We start from the raw sequence: 21057 nt of genomic DNA, 5'->3' as shown, positions 1-21057 counted from the left end.
TGGAGACCTGTGTGCAGCAGGGGTGCAGGGAAGTGCTCTTGTAAGAGGACCAGGGAAGCAGGACAGATGTCGGTGGGAGAGGGCAACCCCTGGATTTGGTTGTTCTGAGATGGGGTCCCACTATGTTGCTCAGGCTGGCCTCAAACTCCTGAGTTTAAGCTGTCTTCAGCTATTCAGCTTCTGAGTAGCTGGGACCATAGATGTGCACACTGTACTCAGCAACACCTATATTTGAACACAAGGCTCAGTCGCCCCCTGGGGAGCACCAGGGTTGGACTGGCACTTCAGAGTTTCCCTGAATGAAGCCAGGGATCCAAGACTGGGTGAGCCAGTGGTTGGACATGAGCTGCCTGTGGGAGGGATCAGGTGCAGGCAATTCTGGGGAGGAACTCTGAGAATAACAGCCAGAGCATGAAGTTCCTTTGTCTTGAAGAGGGCGCCTCTGTGCATGGTGCACAGCGCTGCCCCTAGTCTCAACTGTTGACAGCCATGTTTGAGAGCTAATTTGTGCGGTGTCTTTGGGTGGCTACGTACACTCATTCCATTGGGTGCAGTTGCAAAAGTGGAAGTGCTGGTCTCAGGTACACATGTGATGAACTCCAGTAGATATTCCAAATAGTTTTCTATAGTGACTGTTCCATTTTACAGTCCCACCAGCTGTGTGCAACGGTTCTGGCTGCTCTCCACCCTTGTCTACACTTGGTATTGTCTGTCCTCTTATTTAGCCATAGTAGGAGTTTGGACATTGCAGCCAGGATGAGGAACCGCTGCTCCCCGCTGGGTGTGGTGTGAGATTTGGAGATCCCTGGGCATGCCACCTGGCTCTAACATCTAACCCCACAGATCCTCTTCAAAACCAAATCCTGGCAGGCACATCGACACATTGTCAGATAGTAACACACATATGACTTGGTTCACCAAGTCCTTTCAGTCTGAGCATCAGCTCTGAGGGTGGGTGGAAGGGAGCAGGGTAAATTTTGTAGCCTTTGAGCCAGGCTTCTGTGGGGTCTCACGAGGACGCCAGGAAGCAGCTGCAGTGATTCACCTGTCCAGCACTTCACGGTGCCTATGGGCCTTCTCAGCTTATCTCCTTTGGTTCCCATGGCAGCCCTAAAAGGCACAAAGAACGCAGCAGCAGCTCCATTTGACAGAAGAAGAAACTGAGGCCAGTTCCTTGTGCAAAGCCCCGGAGCAGGTGAGTAGCAAAATGAGCCCAAACAAAAGAAAATATTTACAAGTCAGCTGTGGATTCCAGGGCCAGGGCTCCAGGTATGCCTACTTCTTGGTTTTGCTGACTTAGCCCATTTTCCCTTCCTTTAGAAACAACTCAGGCCTGCTCCTTGGTGGAGTTTTAGCTGAGTCTGTGCACTTCCCCAGAACCCATGGTCTGGGTGTCATGGTGTGCCCCTGCTCTTGCCGATCACTGGCCTCTTAGAAGCAAGGACATCCTACAGCCCCTGGTTAGGGATTCTTCACCCTTAACGCACAGGTCTTGTTAGGCCTGGCAGTCCTGAGATGCAGCCTTTTTTTCTCTCTCCCTTCCCTTCCCTCCCCTCTCCTTTCTTTGGCAGGTGCTCTACCACCTGATCCACACCCCCAGTTCATTTTGCTTTGGTTATTTGTGTGTGGTGGGGCAGGGGGACTGGGGCTTGAACTCAGGACTTTGCGTTTACAAAGCAGGCAATTGCAAAGCAAGTGCTCTACTACTTGAGCAATGCCTCCAGCCCACTTTGCTTATTTTTTGAGACAGGGTTTCATATTCATGCCCGAGCTATCCTCCTGTTTATGCCTAGTTGGGATGACAGGTGTGCACTACCACACCCACTTTTACTGGTTGACAGGAGGTCTCGTGAACTTTTTGCATGGACTGGCCTCTAATGGGCATCTTCCCAATCTGTGCCTCCTGAGAAGCTAGGATTACAAGTATGAGCCACTGCACCCGGCACCTGGCAATGATCAGCATTTCTAACAACTCCCCAGGCAATGCCAGGACTGTCAGTCATTGAGTCGTGAGGCATTAGGTCACTCCTTATCCCCCACAGAGCTCAGGCAAAGCCTCCTCAGTTGCTATCTGGACTTGGCATGAATGTTAGTTACTGTAAGAACAAGCATCTCTAAGGTGTCCCATTATGGGACGTGCTATTGTAGACATTTGACTCATCCAAGACCCCTCACTGTTAATACCTTTCAGAGTGCCTCTCTTCCTGCCCTGTTTTCTTTCCTCCTCTGTCAACACTCTTAATTCCCCCTCTCTTCTCTTCACCAAAGGAGCAGGTTCTCAGCTAAGCATCAGTCAGAAAGGTAGCTGAGTCAACTTATTTATACTAATGTGTGAATGACTCACATCTCTTTCCTCAACTCTTCTGGCGATTATTTAGATGTGCAAAAGAAGGAAGTTTTGATTGTTGGAAATGTTTTATGAGAGAAGGAACTGGAAATACTAAGGAAATCTTTCCTGTGTCCCCTAACATTGCACAGACCTGGGTTGCTGATTGAAATCACTTGAAAGAACTTTATTTTTTTTAATTTTTTTTACAGTGTTTTTAGGCAAAATTATTTAATGTCAATAAATTATTTAATAATTTCGCATGTTTTGGTTGGTTTTACTGCACATCAAGGTCACCTTTAAAGTTGATTTTTCTTCCAGGATAGCCCTCTTTAAAAGATGCTTAATCCAGTTGTCCTGAGGACCTGTGGGATTTAATTTCCTGAAACAATTTATTGTTCAGTCCTAGGAGATTAATTATAGAAAGCACTTGAAAGAACTTTAAAATAAAAACTGAACAAGGGGGTCTTGGGTTTACCCCCCCATGGACAGAAGCACATTCTCCAGGGTGGGGGTCTGGGAACGTGCATTTTTAGGGAGATTCGATGCACATTCAAATTTATAAAGGAGAGAGACACCCCTCTGGTTCTCCAGGCCCCAAAGGACATAGAGAGAGAAAATGGGCTGTAGGTGAGGTGAAAAGCTGTAACTTCTACAGGAACTGCTTACAGGCCACTTGTCCTTGGTGAGGCTGAACCTTAGTTTCCCCATCTCTGCAGCTGGGATGAAGCCAGCTGCTGTGGGAGAGTGGAGAGACAGCAGCTCATGTGGATTTGAGTGATTATTACCTTCTGTGGGATGGAGGGCAGCCTGGGATGAAGAACGGGCACCCGGGCTGCAGCCTTGGCACAGAGGCTCTCTGGGAATAATTTCTGTGCTAATTATGAAGACTACTAAAGCAAATGGCCTCTCACTTACATTCTGTTCCCTGCAAAGGTCACCTGTAATTGCCTGACTTCCTCCTCATGGAGAGTAAGAGGTTGCAATGGGGGATGTCAGGGGGTCTCTGGGCAGTAGGAGTCTCTTGGGGGGACCTCAGCAGCCTAATGAGGAGGCAGACAGGGAGCTCCTGCTCCCAGGAAGAGAGTGCCCAGCTCCTGCCCAGGGCACCTTCAGCTGCACTGGCTGAAGATGGGCATGCAGTCTTGCTCACTGTAGGAAGACTGAGGTTCAGGTGAAGGCAGTGACTAGTCCTGTCTGTCAGTCTATCTAGAAGCCTCAGCTCCAGAGCCCCATTAACCGGACGTGTTCCTTATTCTGGTTGTCTTTCTCTACAAAACAAAGAGGTTAAACCAAGCAAAATGGCTTTCAGATGCCTCTTCCAGCTCTGGGCCTGGGTTCCAGGAGTCTAGCCTTTGGTTCCCAAGCCTTTGGAAGATTTGTGCATGGGCTTTGGGACAGGATAGGGTAGAGTTTGGATCATGGTTCATACCTCATGTGTGATACTTCACTCCTATGATATCACTTCCACTCTAAAAAAAAGAAGAGATAATGGTAGACGTCACTCAGCGTTATTGTTAAGATGGAAGGAGGGGTCGGGGTGTGGTTCAAGTGGTAGAGAGATTGCATAGCATGTATGAGGCCCTGGGTTCAGTTCCCAGTACAGAGGAGAAAGAGAGCGAGACAGGCAGAGATCCTGGGGAGCTTCCTCTATGTCAGGCACTGGTGTATACTTTTTTGTTCCACACCACGCATCCTCCCAGTCTCCCTGTGAAGTTGGTGCTGCTGCCATCCTGGTTTAAGGATGAACAGGTGCCTGGAAAGCACAGGCAGACAGCTTCTCATAGAGGTCAACTCCGTCAAGGCCACTCCTGTCCTCCTTGGGAAGCTTCATTAATGAGGCTTGCACCTGCTCACGTCTGCCCCACCACAGGTGCTTCCTCCTCCTGAGCTCCTCTCTGGCCCGAGGCTGAGCCCACCCGCCCAGGCAGCTGTCCCCCATAGCCAGACCTCTCCAGGTCTGCTGTATGTGTAGGCTGCCCTGTACTACCTATCCCTCTGTCACTGCCAGACTCTGGTTTGTCCCAACTCCTTCCACAGGGCCCCTGTGATTGAATCTATGGCCTGTTCATGTTCACCTCCTCCAACACTGGACCTGTCAAGGTGCTGGAGCCTGTTTGAGAAATTTCAGGGCTGGAACCAACCCTGACCCCAGTGTATGTCCTGTCAAGTGCCTCTGTGGGCCACGCCTTGTGCTAGGAACTGGGAATAGAGAGACCAGGATGAGGTGGACCTGAGGCTAAGGAGAGTTCGGTGCAGTAAGTATCAGCTAGTGGTCAGCCCATGGGAGTCTGGGTAACTGTGAGTTACTAATGTCAGGACTCCACTGCAGAGCTTCTGGGGTACAGCCTGGACTTGAGATTTTAGTGTCTCCTGTGAGAAAACTGGATATCCACATGTAAAGAATGAAGTTGAACCCTGCCTCACACCATAGACAGACATGAACTCAAAAGGGACCAAAGGTCTAAGAACAAGAACTAGAACTGGAACACAGAAGAAACCACCAGGGAGAATCTTCAGGACACTGAACTTGGCAAGGCAACAAAAGAAGAAAACATATGGGGCTTCATTAAAACGAGAACTTTTATGCATCACAGAACATTGCCAAGTGCATGAAATAGCAGCCCATGGAACAGAGGAAAATATTTACAAATCATGCATTTATTTTGGGATTAATACCCAGAATAAAGAACTTCTAAACTCAACAACAAAAAGCAACAACAAGTTTTTTAAAAAAATGGACATGTAGCTCAGTGGTAGTGTTTGCCTAGCATGCACAAGATCCTGGTTCAATCCCCAGCACCACAAAAATAAATAAATATGTAAATAAATAAATAAATAAATAAGGACTAGAATTGACATTTCTTCAAAGAAGATATACGGATGACCAATAAACACATGAAACAATGTTTCATGATCACTAAGGAAGTGCAAATCAAGACCCCAATGAGACACCACCTCATCCCCACTGGTAAAGCTTTCAGCATGAAAATAGAAAGTGACACGTGCTTGAAAGGATGTGGAGACACTGGAACCCTGTGCACCGAGAGGGGGAATGTAAATGGAGCAATTCCTGGGGGAAACCAGCTTGTCAGTTCATGAAAAAGTGAAACACAATTACCATGTATCCAGCAATCTGAGTCTCTGTTTTCAGTTGTTTCAGACAATGAAAGAATTCTGGTACCCAGGGAATTGAAAACAGGGACTCAGATACTGAAAACCCAGCATTCGTTAGCAATGTTACTCACAGTAGCCAAAAGGTAAAAATAACCCAAATGTCCATCAACAGATGAATGAATAAGTGAAATGTACATACATGAAGTGGAATATTATTCAGCCTTTAAAAAGTGAGGAAATTCTGATAGGTGCTACAACATGAATGATATGTGCCTGTATGGCACATGAAAACACCATGCTAAGTGAAAGAAGCCAGACACTCATATAATACTTCTATGAGTCCACTGAGTGTGAGGTGCCTAGAGGAGGCAGATTCACAGACACACAAACTAGAATGATGGCTGCAGGGGGCGGGGGAGAGACAGGATAGGGAGCTGTTGAATGGGTGCAGAGTTTCTGGAAATGGATGGGGGTGATGTGCATAATGGCATTGAACTGTACTCTTAAAAATGGCTAAGTGGCAGCATTTATGTCATATAGATTTTATCACAATAAAAAAAACCCTGCTCTAGCTGATGTTAGAGGGCAGCAGATCGGCATCAAACTGATTGCATTGGTTGAATGACAGGTGCTGGGGTGACGGGGACCGGGCGGGGGGGAGGGGGGAGAGGGGAATGGGTACACGTGTATAGAAAGATCAGGTGTCAGGAGGACCCCCATGAGGCAGGCTGGTGTAACATTAGCAGTCCTCTCTAGAGACAGGCCCTGGGGGGTCCCAAACCCCACCTAGTTTGTGAGGTTGTGGGGAAGTTATATATTTTATTATATTATAATAATTATTATATTATTATGTATATTATTATAATTATATTATTATTATATTATTGTTGTACTGGGGTACATTGTGACACTTAAGTTCTTGTAACATATCATAGTTGAATCCACCCCCTCCATCCTTCTCCCTTAACCCCTGTCCCCCATTCCTGGCATGGTTTCAACAGGTCTCGTCTTTCCATTTTCGTACGCGAGCACATGGTATTTCTACTGCATTCCCCTCCTACGCCTGAGCACTTGCTGCCTCACAGGGAAGCTCTAGGGGGCTTTTGGGCAGTGTCTGTTCAGTAAATGTTAGCTCGTGACATGGCGATATGAATTTACAATAAGTTATTGTAAATAACAATTGTTTAACTTATTGTACATTTACAATGTTATCAATTTCCCACGACAGACATCTAGCTTTTCTTCTTTTTCTGATATAGCAAAATCACGAAGGACATTTTGTATTTGTTTTCTCGATGCCCATATGAGATTTTCTGTAGGGTTTGCGCCAAGAGTTAGAATTCTCGCAGTGTGAGCAGGTGCGATGTGCCACACTGTGTACGGATTGATTGATTTATTGTGGTGCTGGGGCTTGAACCCGGGGCCTTGTACATGCTAGGCAAACACTCTACCACTTGAGCCACACCTCCAGCCATTTTTTGCGCTTAGTTTGCTTTTCAAATAGGTTCTCTACTTTCTTCCTACTTATCCCTGCTAAGTAGAACGACAAGCACGTGCCACCACATCAGGCCTCAGGTTTCTCTTGACAGAATTATTTCAAATGAGTGGAATACATGAGCCATGCGTGTGCAGATAGGTGAACCCTGTAGACTGAGATTTTGGGTCAGGCTGGTGCAATTAAGAACCGGAATTTCAGGAAGGAGGGCTCTGAAGCTTGGCTGCCCCTGGACATACTTAGGGGCCCTTTTTATTGGGGTTCGAATTTAGGTAATCACTGCTAGTGCTCTACCACTTGAGCTTTTAGTTTGTTGTTCAGATATGGTCTCCCTCTAGCTGCGTGGCTGACCTTAAACCTCAATCCTCCCACCTCTGCCTCCCAAGTAGCTGGAATCACAGATGTGCACCACCGTGCCCAGATTTAGGGGCACTTTTAAAACATCCCAGTTCTTGGGTTTCACCCTCAACAACTCTGATGTAGTTGGTGAAGGGTGAGTTTTTAAAGCTAGGTGACCCTAATACATAGCAAAGTTCGAGAGGTACTTGCTTAAAAAAAGGAAATTTGTCATTGCTCTCACAAAGTTCTCTCCAAGGTTGCTGAACTCTGTGACTCACAACCTCAAAGAACCAACTTCTTTTCCTCCTTGGGAAGGGAAGTTTGGCCCTCAAGCTAGCTCTCTCTGGATCACAAGACAACTGCCACAGCTCTAGACATCACATGCAGACTCCCTAACACCTACAGAGACAACAGACTGTTTCTTCCCAAGTGATTCTTGTCATGAACAAGAAAATCTTTCCTGGTCACCCCTCAGCACTTTCCCTCTGGGCCTGACCAAGCAGGAGATTGTGAGTGTCACTGATGGCTTAGCCTAGTGGTTCTCAACTGGGGGTCATTTTGCTCCCAGAGGGCATTTGACAATGTCTGCACACTTTTTTTTGGCATGTCTGAAGACTTGGGGGTGAGGCCAGGTGTCAGCATCCTAAAATGCACAGGCTGGCCCTGAGGTAAAGCACTGTCCTGCCCCGAAGTCAGTAGTACTGAAGGGCAAAAACCTGGCCACCAGTGATCATTGCTCCTGAGGGGCTCAGGGGGATTTTTGTTTCTGGTGCTGGGAACACAGAGCCAGGACCTCCTACATGCTAAGCAGGGGCTCTATCACTGAGTCACGCTCCCAGGCGTCTGCTACCAGCACTTACTTCCAGAGAGGCTTCTGCGTCAGTCAGGGTGAGCGAATGCACGGCCCTTGCCCCCACGTGAGGGTGGGAGGATTCTGAGGCGGCTGGGCTCTGGCAGGGTCACACTCGGCTTACCCGGTATTACTGCTAATGCCGCTCTATCAGGAGCTTAATCATCTCTCTAAACATAGCACATGACTTGAAATGTTGACTGCATCCCTAAGGGTGATTTTTGCCATTTTGGGGCTATTTATGTTTCACTAAGGGTGACTTTTGTGCTCTTTTGGGCCTTTTTTTTTGCCCAAGAAATGCAGTTCTATCGTATCAAGTACAGAAGCAACTAGAGTTTGAGGCATAGGAACCTGCCTTTGGGGCTCCATCAAGTCTTTGACATTAGACACAATTTGTCTTTTTTATTTATTTTTTAGTTTTGGCGGTACTGGGGCTTGAACTCAGGGCCTCACACTTGCTAGGCATGTGCTCTACCATTTGAAACACTCTGCCAGCCCTGGTTTATGTTGGGTATTTTCAAGCGAACTATTTGCCCAGGGCTGGCTTCAAACCTTGATCCTCCTGATCTCTGCCTCCTTCACAGCTAGGATTACAGGCATGAGCCACTGGTGCCTGGTCCCATTTTTATTTTTAAAAAAATAGTGTCTCATATGTAGTTCAGGCTGCTCTTGAACTCATAATCCTGCTACCTGAGCCTCCCAAGAGCTGGGAAAGACATGCACCACCACACCCAATTCGGCACAGCTCTTGTGTGCTCTCTGTGTGTGGGTGTCTGCTTTGGGTTTGTGTTGGTGTCAGTAGTGTTGTCCCTGATCAGTGACCAGAGCAGTGGGCAGATGGAAAAGTCTCTCTGGCGAGGGTCCCCTAGGGAGGACTGTCTTCAGGTGTGTTGTCTGGACCACCAGCATGGGATAGGGAAGGAAGGCTACAAGCAGTGCACATTCTTGGGTCCCCTCAGACCTGCGGTGGTGGACAGGAACATAGGGGTCCCCACCCCTACCTGCGAGCCTACCTCCTGACAGTCTCACCCTGGTGTAGCCCCTCCCACATTGACTGTGGGTGTGACTTGCTCGGTCAGTGAGACATCGGCAAGTGTGACACTGCAGAGGGTTGACAGAGAAGTGCTTACACAGTGGAATTTGTCCTTTCTGGATGTTCCCTCTTGGAGCCGTGAGTTACCATCTCAGTGGGTCCAAAGGCCCTGTTGGAGAGACCATGATGAGAAGGAAGAAGAGAAAGGGAAGGGAAGGGAGAGGGACAGGGAGCAGCATCCACCCAACTGCCAACTACTGCATTCACCCCTGCTGAGGGTCAGTTAGTGAATGAAGACACCTTCTTGGACATTTCAACCCCAGCTGAGGCCATGTAGGATAGCAGAGCCTCTGAGTTGAGCCTGGTCAACCCACAGATATAATAAACTCATCACTGCCTTAAGTCACTGAATTCTGGGGACCTCATCATGCAACAAGACAACTGAAGCCCCTGTTGAGTCAGGACATCCATGCTGTGCAAACTTCCAGAGGTCCCATCACTTTTTTTTTTAATTTTTAAACATTTTTTTAATTGTTTTATTATTCATATGTGCATACAATGCTTGGGTCATTTCTCCTCCCTGCCCCCACCCCCTCCCTTACCACCCACTCCGCCCCCTCCCTCTCCCCCGACCCCCTCAATACACGGCAGAAACCATTTTGCCCTTATCTCTAATTCTGTTGAAGAGAGAGTATAAGCAATAATAGGAAGGAATAAGGGTTTTTGCTGGTTGAGATAAGGATAGCTATACAGGGAGTTGACTCATATTAATTTCCTGTGCATGTGTGTTACCTTCTAGGTTAATTCTTTTTGATCTAATGTTTTCTCTAGTTCCTGGTCCCCTTTTCCTATTGGCCTCAGTTGCTTTTAAGGTACCTACTTTAGTTTCCCATCACTTCTTAAAGCCTGCAGACCCCTGGGAAGGGCACTGCACTGAATTCAAGGGCCTGATTCAAATCACCATGAGCAGCATGGCTTTGGACAAATTCTCGAGCTGTGTGTCCTTGTGTATTATACCACAGTAAGAACAGACTCCAAAGATTAGCAGGGAGGAAAGTGCTTCCTGAAGTTGTACCACCAGATGTAAACAAAGGGCTGTGAATTATGAAAGTTGTCAGAATCAAAATGGAGTCACTGTTGCCAGCTCCTAACAACAACAAAAATGAATAATAAATAAAGCTGAGAGATCTGGCCGGGACGTAGTGTACACCTGTAATTCCAGCTATTCGGGAGGGTGAAGGGAAGCAGGAGGATGGAGAGTTCAAGGCTTGATGAGACAAAGTTACTGAGACCCTGTCTGAAAAACAAAATACAAAAGAGAGCTGGGGGCATGGCTCAAGTGGTAGAGCAACTGCCTAGTATGCTTGAGACCTTGGGTTCAATCGTCAGTACCAGAAAAAAAAAAAAAAAGAAAAAGCTGGGGGGTCTGAAGGAGGGGGAGCTCTTGCATGTTTGCCTTTTATGAGGACATAAAAGACCCTTCCAGAAACACAACCTTGCTGGCAGAGTGGCTCAATCGGTAAAGTGTCTGCCTAGCAAGAGTGAGGCTCTGAGTTCAAACCCCAGTACCACAAAAAGAAACACACCTTGCATAAAAAAATACCCCTACAAAGACATCTGCCCAGCAACAGCTCCACCTCAGACTGGCACCACCCTTGTTATTCATCCTTGTGGCCAAGGATTATTCTTTCAAAATACCTGATGTAATCCTCATTTTACCTTTAAAATCTTCCCCTTGTGCTGAGCCTGCATAAGGCCCATAACCCATAAGGGGATGGATGGGTTCCATCCCCACCACCAAAAACCCCTCAAACCTCCCCTTGCCTCAGCCTCGTGGAATACACACATGGTTCACTCTGGCACACACACTCATATTGCAGTGCTATCCGGGAATCAACCCAGTTCACCTTTTGCTGAATCTCTTACGTGTTATTCCGTTTGACAGCGTGTTGTCAGTTTGTCAGCCAGGGTGGAGCAGGCACTGGTGCGTGCAGCTCAGCCTGTTTGAACCACTGTGTCAGACTCTGGCTCTGAGCATCGCTGTGGGGTTTCATTCTCCTGAGTAGAGGTGAGAAAGTGGGCTGGGGCTGCCGAGAGGGGTGTCATGGAGTTCAGGCCATCCAACCACAGCAGGTCCTGCAGCTCCACCTCCAGAGGGAGCCAGGACTCCCATCCTTGCACTGCACCATTATGGCTCATCCAGACTCTCCTCTCCTCTCCTCCCCTCTCCTCGCCCCTCTCCTCCCCTCCCCTCTCCTCCTCTCCTCTCCTCCCCAGGACTCCCAACCTTGCACTGCACCATTATGGCTCATCGAGACTCTCCTCTCCTCTCCTCTCCTCTCCTCTCTGACCTAGAACTTGAGCTCTTCCTGCCTCAGCCTCCCAAATGCTGGAATTACAAGCCTCACCTGGACTCTTTTAAATAGCCTTTTTGTTTTGTTTATGAATTTGTTTTTGTGGTCCTGGGGATGTAATCCAGAGCCTCACACACTCTAGGCAAGGGCTTTACCACTGAGCAACCTCCCCAGCCTTTTTTTTGTCTTTGAAGCATAACTTACAAAGTTATCTTTTTTGTTGTTGTTGTTTGGTTTTGTTTGTTATTGGGGATTAAACCCAGGACCTCAAGCTCACTAGGCAAGTGCTTTACCACCCTAGCTCTTTTGTTTTCATTTTGTTTTTGGCAACACAGATTAGCATTTGAACTTAAGTTATTTGTTTATCGGGTGGCTCTCCCTTGGCACGAAATGTCCACAAAGTATGGACGTTGTCTGGCTGGTTATCTGCTGTGTTCCCTTCCCCCCACCCAGCAGTACTTCGCACGGTAGATATTCAGGAAATGCTCCTTAAAGGCACCGAAGACACTGGGATTTAGTCAGATACACCTCAGTGCTCACCAGCTTCATCTTCCAGCTGTGCATTACAAGTCTCAGCCTAGCGCTGCTTCTCATACTCGGTGTCCTGGGACCCTGTGAGAGCGCACATTCTGACGTAGGACTTCTGCAGCCTCAAGTTTACTAGGCAGACACTCTGTCATTTGAGCCACGCCCATTTTCCTTTTGTTAATTTTCTAATAGGGTCTCTCATTTATTCCTGGGCTGGCCTGAACTGTAGTCCTCTATGACAGGTATCCACCACCATGCTCAGCTTTTATTGGTTGAGATGGGGTCTTAAGGACTTTTTTCTGGGCTGGCCTTGAACTGTCAGCCTCCAGATCTCTGCCTCCCAAATAGCTGTGATTGTAGGTGTGAACCACTGTGCCTCACAATATTCTACATTTCTGCTGGTCTTTGGACCCAGGTTTTTTGTTTGTGTGCTTGTTTTGTCTTCCTCCATCCTTATCTCCTTCCTCCCTTCATCCTTCCTTCCTTCCTCTCTTCCTTTTCTTTTTGCTTTCTGCTGTGACTGGAACCCAGGGCCTCATGCATGCTTAAGCACTTGCCCTACCATGGAGCTGCATCCCCAGCCTTGGACCCTTAACTGCTCTGAGCCTCAGTTCCCACACACATGAAATGGTTCATTGTTAAAAACAAATGCCTGGGATCAGCAGATGCTGAGCCCTCCTTTGGTGGACTGTCGGGGCTCCTGGTCGGCCCTCTTTCTGCTGTTCCCCATCCCCAGTGCCTAGGAAATGGCCAACCGTCAGTGGAGCCTTGTCTATTTTATTTTTCTGGAGCTGGCCATCCCTGCTCGTTATGCCTGGATAGGGAGTTGGGGAGTATTCTGGCATTTTGATAGTTGAGGGAGCATTATGCCAATGAGATGCAAACCAGCAGCTAATGAACCCCGATTCCATTTGCCCTGGTGCTGGGGAACATGCAGGTAACTGAGGTGGGGAAAGGGGCAGTGGATGTTTGGGATGGGCAAGGAGGTGAGGGGGGAGTGGCAGGAGGGGTTGGAATATGGGAATGAGGGACAAGGGCAGCTGCTCTGTGGCCTGGACAGGGCTCGCTCCTTATTTGTGGGCTGATCCCATTTGTGGGGCTGGAGCATGGCTGAGGTGCAGGCATGGGGGCTGAGTTCGGGTCTGGGGTGTACAGGGATCTCTCTGGGACCTCCAGGTGGGGGAGTAGAGGGCCGCAGATGGGGCTGGGTTAGGCTGACAGCAGAGTGAGTGTTCTGGGGAAGGAGAGGATAACAGGAGGAGGGTCAGCTTCTCCCACAGCTCCCATCTGGAATCTGTGAGTGCAGGAGGGCAGGACTCAAGGTCACCCAGGCAGCAGCAGAGACAGGTCAGGCTCATGGGGAGGGGAGCAGTAGTCTTCAGTATCCCTGGATGGAGTGGCTCTGTAGGAGAAAGATGATCAGGGCTGGGGGCCAGCAGGTGGGCGGGGGGCTCTGCTTACAGCATGGGAACTCAATCCCTCCCCATCCCCCAGCCAAGGGCTCCTCCCTCTCCTGGGAGCCTCTGCTCTGGGGCACCTGGCACCCCACCTCCTGGCCTGGCTCCCCCTCACACTCTGCTGAGCACCTTCAGGCTGGGGACAGCTGGCGGCAGGCTTCTGAGGTCATTTTGGGGACCTTGAGCCCACAACTTGACTGGCACATCATGTACAAATGGCCCTGTCCTGCCTTTGATCTAAGGATGAGAATTGAACTTGGCTGTGAACTTTTAGAACCTGCGATCCTGTATTTCCTGGCAGATTTTTGTTGGTGGTGCTAGGTAGGTGCTCTATGCTTGAGCCACACCCCCAGCCCTTTTTCCTCAGGTTATTTTTGAGACTGTCTCACTTTCTGCCCAGGTGAAGACCAATTCTCCTATTTTATGCTTCCTGCAGTAGCTGAGATGACAGGTGTGCACCACTGCACCCAGTTATCAGCTGAGATGGTATCTTGCTAACTTTTTGCCTGGGCTGACTTTGAACTGTGATCCTCTCAGTCTCAGCCTCCCTAGTAACTAGGATTAAAGATGGGAGCCACTGACACTTGACTTGGTACTGGAGTTTGAACTCAAGGCTTCATGCTTGCTAGGCAGGTGTTCTGCCACTTGAGCCACTCTGCAGTCCCTTTTTCTGACCTTTTTTCCAGATAGGGTCTCGAACTATTTTCCCGGACTGGCTTCGAATCGTGATCCTCCTGATCTCTGCCTCCTGAGTAGCTAGGATTGCAGGCGTGAGTCACTAGCACCCAGCTGGTACTGGGATTTGAACCTGGTCTCACACTTGCTAGGCAGGCGCTCTACCACTTGAGCCATGCCTTTTTCTGCTTTAGTTATTTTTTAGTTAAGATCTCGGGTTTTTTGCCTGGGGCTGGCTTCAGACAGTGATCCTCCTACTTACAGCCTCCCGTGTAGCTGGGACCAAATGTACGTGCCATCACGCCCTGCTTGTTAAGATCTTGCTAACTTTTTGCCTGGGCTTGCCTGGAATCGTGATCTTCCCTATCTCTACCTCTTTCCTTGAGTTGCTGGAACTACAGGCATGAACTGCTGCACTGGATCAGATCTTTCTTAAAGGAATCAAGTGGGGCATTGAGAAAGCTTGGTAGGCCAAGGGTTCAAAGTGCAGCCCTGTTTTGTATCAACTTTGTCACCCTGGGCAAATGGCTCAGCCTGTGAGCCTGTTTCCTAGTGGGTCCAGTGGGCTTAGCCATGGCAGACTGCTGTGACAGTCAGAGACACTACAGGAGAGACCCAAGACCTGGAACAGAATTCTCTTAACTTATCATCTCTCCAAGGCAGGGGCTTCATTTTGCCCACAGCTTCATTTAAGCCTCTAGAACAGTCTCTGGCACACAGTGGTGCCTACTAAGTGCCTGTCAAATGGATGAAATGCCCTGTTTCATCCATCCCAAATGATATCCCTCCCTAGCATTTGATGTCTCCAATGTTGGGATGCCTCTTGCAATTTATGGCTGTCATAATTTAGCTGGCAGCCGTCTTGACTGTGAGGACCTTAGAGGGATGGAGGCGGACAACACTGTATCATTAAGAAGAAGGGGTCTACTGAATTTTTAGTGGTTTTCTATCCTGTTGTATCTGAACTCTTGGGGGGTCCCTGAGGGGTGCAAGAGCTACAGTGACCTTTGCCTAAGGCCTCAAAGTGGTACTGGGTTGGGCACAGATGTCCTTTGGATCATTCTGTGTCCTGGATCCCAGCCCCCTCTTGGCTCTTTTGCCACCCCTCTTAGTATGTTGTCTCTACTGGGGGTTAGCAAGGCTGTCTGCAGCTCAGAATTCCCTTTGAGGGAGGGGCTTTATTAGAATAATAAAGGGATGGGGGAGATAGGGTAAGCCCAGAGACTGAGGGTCTTTTGGTAGGATCTAGTCTGGACCAGAAGGATTTTCAGAAGAGGGTGATGGTGGACCCTGCTCTGCCCATACCAGTTTCTTTCCAGTAGCAAAGCTAAGATACTATTGGGCAGATTAGTACCTGGTCCCTGATCGGCAGATAGATGAGCGAATCCTCTGTAGGAAGCAGCTGGAGCCCCTGGTCAGGACACTTGACTCTTGTCACTGATTCCCTCCCACCAGGCTGGGACAAGGTGGGGGGGAGTTGTGTGTGCAGCTGTGAATTAGTGTAGGGAGAGTTTCTGTGTTCTGGATCTGTGCGCACGTGTCCTAAAGATATGTGCACATGGATGTTAGTGTTATCTGTGTGTACATATGTGCATGTTACATGTTCATGTGTGCAAATACACGTAACGGCTGTCGTGAGGTGCACATGTGAGAAGACACACATGGGTTCATGGCTTACACTTGAGCACTGCAGCCTAGATATGAAGTCTGAGGGACGTGTGTGGCCATGGCCTGTGGGAGAAGCAGCAGAGTCCACATTACAGGCATGGGTACCAGCAGCCAGTCCAGGATCCTTGGGTGCACAGTTTTATTACTGTGGGCCTCAGACCCATTCTGTAAAATAGGTATGAAATCTCATAGGACAAGATTGTGGATGAGCATCTCGCAGTCAGCCTGGCCAGGAAAACAAAACAAAGCAAAACATAAAACGACTGAATGGGAGAATAAATGATTAAGTGGATAGAAAAAAAATGTTTTGCAGAGCAGCGTGGTATGAGATTTTTAGGGACCTGAGAGAAGGGCAGGGGAAGGAGCAGCGCGTGGCGTCTGGAAGGGAAGCTGCATGTTGGGGTGGAAGAGAGAAAGGGACTGGAGCAGGCAGGGTCTAGGGCGGCCGCACCAGCCTGTCCAGGATGCAAGGTGCTTGCGCGCGCGCCGGTGTAGACGCGGGCGTCCCCTGCTGTACACCGAAGGAGGCTGCCTGTGCGGAGCATTGCCCAGTTGCCATAGAAACGAGCAGAAGGAGGTGGGTGGCTGGAGAAGGAGGCGGGGCGGGAGGAGGGAGCGGGAGGAGGGGTGGGGGCGGGGAGCTAGCTCCTGCAGTTCTGTCGCTGCTGCCTTCTAGAGCGAGCGCTGGAGGGGACCCTAGAGGACAGAGCCCCCAGCCCGGCGCCAGGCCCCCTCTCCACCCGCCACCACGGAGCAGAAGGAGGATGGGCAGCTCCTCCGGCCCTGGCCTGGCCCAGCGGGGGCAGTAAGCTCCTACTTGCCCCCAGCTTGGTGCCCACACGGGCCCAGGTAGGCAGTCCGGTGCGTGGAAGAGGCTGCAGGCTGCGTGGAGATTGGGGGTCGGTGACTGCCCCCTACCTTCCTAACAGCGGCACCTGGTAGGAAACACACAGGCTGGAGGGACTGGGACCAGTGCCTGGTGGGGAGCCTGTTTGGGGCTCAGCTAGCATTCTGAGAGGCCCTCTTCAAAACCCAGGTCTTCCCTGTCAGGACTGTCCCCTGTCCCCTTTCCTCCTCTGTACATTTTTTCCCTGTCTCCCCTGTGGCCACAGAACCTGGCTTTGTAGACACGCTCCCTCCCTGGGGGCAGTGGGACTTGCAAGGGGGGGGCACCCTTCCCCAGGCTGACGTTAGCCAACGTGGGGCAGGGGCAGGAAGAAATGCAGGTGTTCCCCACCCCTCAGGACTCTGCTAGACTCTGGCTATTTGGAACAAGCCTCCCACATGACCCCGGATGGTCTTGGTCATTGGGCTTAGAGTCAAGAAGAGACTTCATTCCTTCTGCTCCAACTGCAGCCCTTATCGTGCGTGCTGTCCTGCAGACCAGGTGAACAGTCCCCCACCCAAGACCTCGCAAAGGGTCCCTGTGCCCATCCCCAGACAACCCCAGCTCTCTGCACTGGGGTATAAGGAAAGCAGGCCCCCGTGGGGTGGTGGTGCCTTTATCCCTCCTTCTCCCCTCTGTCCCTCTGCTGCATTGCTCCTGGGGACAGACTCACTGCTGCTGGGGGAGCTCGCACTGCGGAGAAGCTTCTGCCCGCTGCTCAGAGCGGGGTGGGGCGCTGGGGAGGAACTGGCCGCTGTGCCTCAGCTCAGGGTGCGGAGGGGAGATCCCAGCCTCAGAGGGGCCTGACTGCTGTTCAGTATGGGTATGCTAAAGGCCTGCCCTTCCTCCTACCTGCCTTCTCCACCCAGCACCACCAAAAGGAGGGTGTGACTGGGTTCCAGCACCACAGCATGGGTCTTCCCCCTTCCCCTGGGCACTCAGAAATCAGAGGGCCTGGCGCAGGGATCTTGTGATGAGTGGGGGTACATGTTAAGCAGCTGATGTGGCTTGTGGCTTGGCTGGTTTCTGCAAACATCAGTTGCATGTCTGCTGAATGTGGGAATGGGGGCTTCCACTTTGGGATCAAGGGCCTGGAAGGTAAGAGAGCAGGTCTTGGGATGGCTGGAACATGGTGGGAGATGCTCCTCTGAACCCCATTGCCTCTGAGCCCTATCCCTCCCCCACCAGGAGGGCCTGGGGCTGGCCCCTTCTGCCTCACCTCCTGCAGCCTGGCCTGCTGGTCATAGTGTCAGTCAGCTGCTGCCTCGGTCCCCAGGGCAGGAGTTGGTGAAACCTGGAGGGCAGGGTCTTTTAACAAGCCACTCCCCCATTCCTGCCCTGCCACCTTCCCTCCTTTCTTTTTCTCCTGCCCCACGTGTCCCTGGCAGGGGCTGTCATTGCTTGCTGTCTCCCCTACATTCGGTGGCCCTCAGATGGCCCCCTGTTGCATGCTCGTCATCTCCAGCCCCTCCACACTGAGTGCCCACAGCCCAGAGCACTGCCTGGAAGCCAGACTGGAGCCGGGCTGCCACTAGCACTCAGAGGCCTGAAGCTCAGAGGACTGGAGGAACAGTTTGGTCCCAGGCTGCCTGTTCTTCCCTGGCCACCAACCCAGTGCAGGAGCTCGGGGGAGAGGAGGCCCTTAATGGGCATCTCTGGGCTCCAGAACTGAGCTTGTGATCTCCCCAAGCCACCCCTTCCCCATCTCAGCACATTGCAGCTGCTCCTGCCAGCTGCTGAGGCCTGAAACCCTGAGTGTCCTGGACTCTCTCACAATCACATCCCAGCTGCCAGCAAGTGCTGCTGGCTCCTGAGCCTCAGTGCTTCCAGCCCGAGCCCTGAGCCCCTTCTGGCATAACCGCCTCACTCACACCCCCTGTCCCCACCACTCGCCCCTTAGCAGGTTTCCTGCCCTCCTGCTCCCCTGTAGGCTGCTTTTCCCTAGCATCCAGGGAGCTTTTCATCTGCATCCCCAGCTCTTATCCCCTCCCACTTCCCTGGCCTCTACCTCCCCCTACCCATACTTTGTCTGCTCTAGCCACAGGACCCCCTTGTTGTTCTTTAAGTGTGGCAGCCATTCTTCTGCCTCAGGGCCTTTGCACTGCTGTACTCTGTGGTTGAATGCTCTGCATGGCTCCCTTCCTCATCTCCCTGAGATGCTCAAATGTCACCTCAGAATGACCTTCTCTGATAGTCCTGCATGAAATAGCGAACTCCTAGCTCCCTCCATCCTTCCCTGTTTCCTTCCCTGCCTTATTTTTCCCCACAGTCCTTGTCATACTTTTTACTTATTTATCTATCTGATCCCTTTAGAATGTCCACTCCATGAGGTCCAGGCATTTTCTATCTTGTTTACTGTCATAACCCAGATCTGCTTCCTGAGAATCAGATTGCCACGTGAAGCCAGGAGCCCCTGCCTCAGGAGCTGGTCTTCAGCGTCTGTGCTGAGGCTGGGGTGGGGAAGGTAATGCCCCCACCTGAGCAGTGTCCAGAAGCATCGGGTTGAACAGGATACGTGCATGGACTGACTCCATGCCTCTGGCCTTTTCTGTAGCCAGAACAGCTCTGTGAGGCAAGGTAGGGAGGCCAAGCCATTGCATCCCCCTGGCTCCCCAGTGCCGCTCATGGGAGAGGGCCAATGGCCTCTTCTTGGTCATCCCAGGATTCTATGCTGTCAGGAAATCAGGCTGCACCCCCATCAGGTGTGTTGCCCACAGAGCGTGAAGACTTGACTCTGCTCTCCAGGTGGTCACAGATGTCGTGGGCTCAGGACAGACAGACCCCTACAGAGGGCTCACTGGTCCTGACAAAGGAGAAGCACCCGGAGCAGAGAGAATGGGGGCTGTGCCCCCAGTCTGCTCGCCCTCACTCCTGTCCCCATCTGTGGGTGCCTCTCTTTGTGCCTTATCCCCAGCCAACCCTGAGACAAGGATGTATTCACTGGGGAGGTGCTCGCAGAAACCCGAGAGTGGAGACATAAATAGGGAGGGAAAGCAGGCCTCTGGAGGGGGCTTTATTAAGCCAAGTGGGCATAGTAGGTGACCAAGGCTCAATTCTGTCAGGGAGCACTGAGGTGGACACCCCTCAGAGCCCAGCAGGTGGGGAACCAGGACAGTTGTGTCCCCCTTCCACCCTCCAGTTGGAGTGAGGGCTGCTCCTGGCTCCTGCTGGACAGCTCCCTGCATCCTGACCCTGCTCCTTTACTGTTGTCACTCCTTTACCTATTGATACTTCTTTGAGCCCGCCTAGAGGGCACAGTGCAGGAGGGAACTCCTGTGGCAGCTGTCTCAGCATCTGCAAGGCTGCCTAAGTCTGCGGGCCTGTGAAATGCAGCCTCCTACACCTGGCTGGGAGTAGGGAGTTGGCTCCCTTTTGGGGTGATTTTCTAGAGGAGAGATGGAGGGCTTGGGGCTTTGTGGGACAGCTAAGGGTAGGGATGATGAAAGGGTCAGAGCTGGGGGTGGGGGGCACCAGGGAGGCTTCAGGTGAATCCCTGAGGCTGAGTTTAAGGGGCTGCATCCTGTGACAGGTAGGCAGCTGGGGGAATGCATTTGCCTGCTTCCTGACTGGGATAAGCTCACCAAGCTTCAGCCCACCCAGCCAGAGCTCACTGGGCGCCTGGGCCCTGGCTCATCCTGGGGCCCTCCAGCCTCAGGTGAAGCCTGAGCTCCGCCCCCTCACCATTTGTGTTTCTGTCCTGAGTCTTGGACTCACCACTGCTGAAGGGAGCAATGGGGCTGCCTGCGGGACTTAGAGTAGAGGAGATGGAGGCCTGGGCCTGGTTTTTAGACCCAAAGAGAGGCAGGAGGAAGCCAGGTCTGAGGTCTCCTTTTCATAGGGGATCTAGAGATCCCAGATGAGGCCCGGCAATCCTGGAGGGACTCTGGGGGTGTGTAGGTATGACTGGTCACCTTTCCAGGTGACCCCCATCCATTCTAAAGGCTCTTGTCATGGGCAAAACAGTGAGGGCAGCCTCTGCCTCCTGAATGTTGGGCACTTACTGCCTCTTACACCTGCCCCCAGAGTAAGTGGTAGCAGACCCCTACTTTCTGATAAAGAAACTGAGGCACAGGGAGTTTAAATAACTTGCTAGGGTTCCAGAGCCAGGAAGTGGTAGAGTTGGATTTGAACCCCGTCTCCAGTCCTATCTGGCCATGGCAGTGCTGTGAACTGCTCAGATGGTGGAGGTGGGGGTATCTGAGCTGCACTCCTGAAGTGTGTACAGTAGGGGAAGGGGGAGGACTTGGGACAGCATCTTGGAGGGCTAGGGCTGAGCTGACCCTTGCTGGTAGGGTTTTGGTGGGGAGGAAGTGAGTGATGAGAGGGAGG

The 21057-nt window shown here is 50.9% G+C and overlaps 1 protein-coding gene across 9 annotated transcripts in view; it reads left to right on the top strand.

Annotated features, from left to right (window-relative positions):
- Window positions 1-21057, top strand: part of Pacsin1 (protein kinase C and casein kinase substrate in neurons 1) — a 56692-nt gene that overhangs the window by 21674 nt on the left and 13961 nt on the right. For 2 of the 9 annotated variants that reach the window (XM_074082397.1, XM_074082396.1), the window contains exon 2: window positions 1109-1195. The exons of 2 other annotated variants lie outside the window; for them this stretch is intronic. The gene's annotated coding sequence lies outside the window, so the exon portion shown is untranslated. Of the gene's footprint in view, window positions 1-1108; window positions 1196-16499; window positions 16692-17086; window positions 17230-19041; window positions 19306-21057 lie in introns of those variants that run through there. 5 more of the 9 variants (XM_074082394.1, XM_074082393.1, XM_074082392.1 and 2 more) reach the window with 5 other exon arrangements.

Source organism: Castor canadensis, chromosome 8 (genome assembly GCF_047511655.1).
Source record: "Castor canadensis chromosome 8, mCasCan1.hap1v2, whole genome shotgun sequence".
Taxonomy (NCBI): Eukaryota; Metazoa; Chordata; class Mammalia; order Rodentia; family Castoridae; genus Castor; species Castor canadensis.
This window is presented reverse-complemented; position numbering and strand designations above follow the sequence as displayed.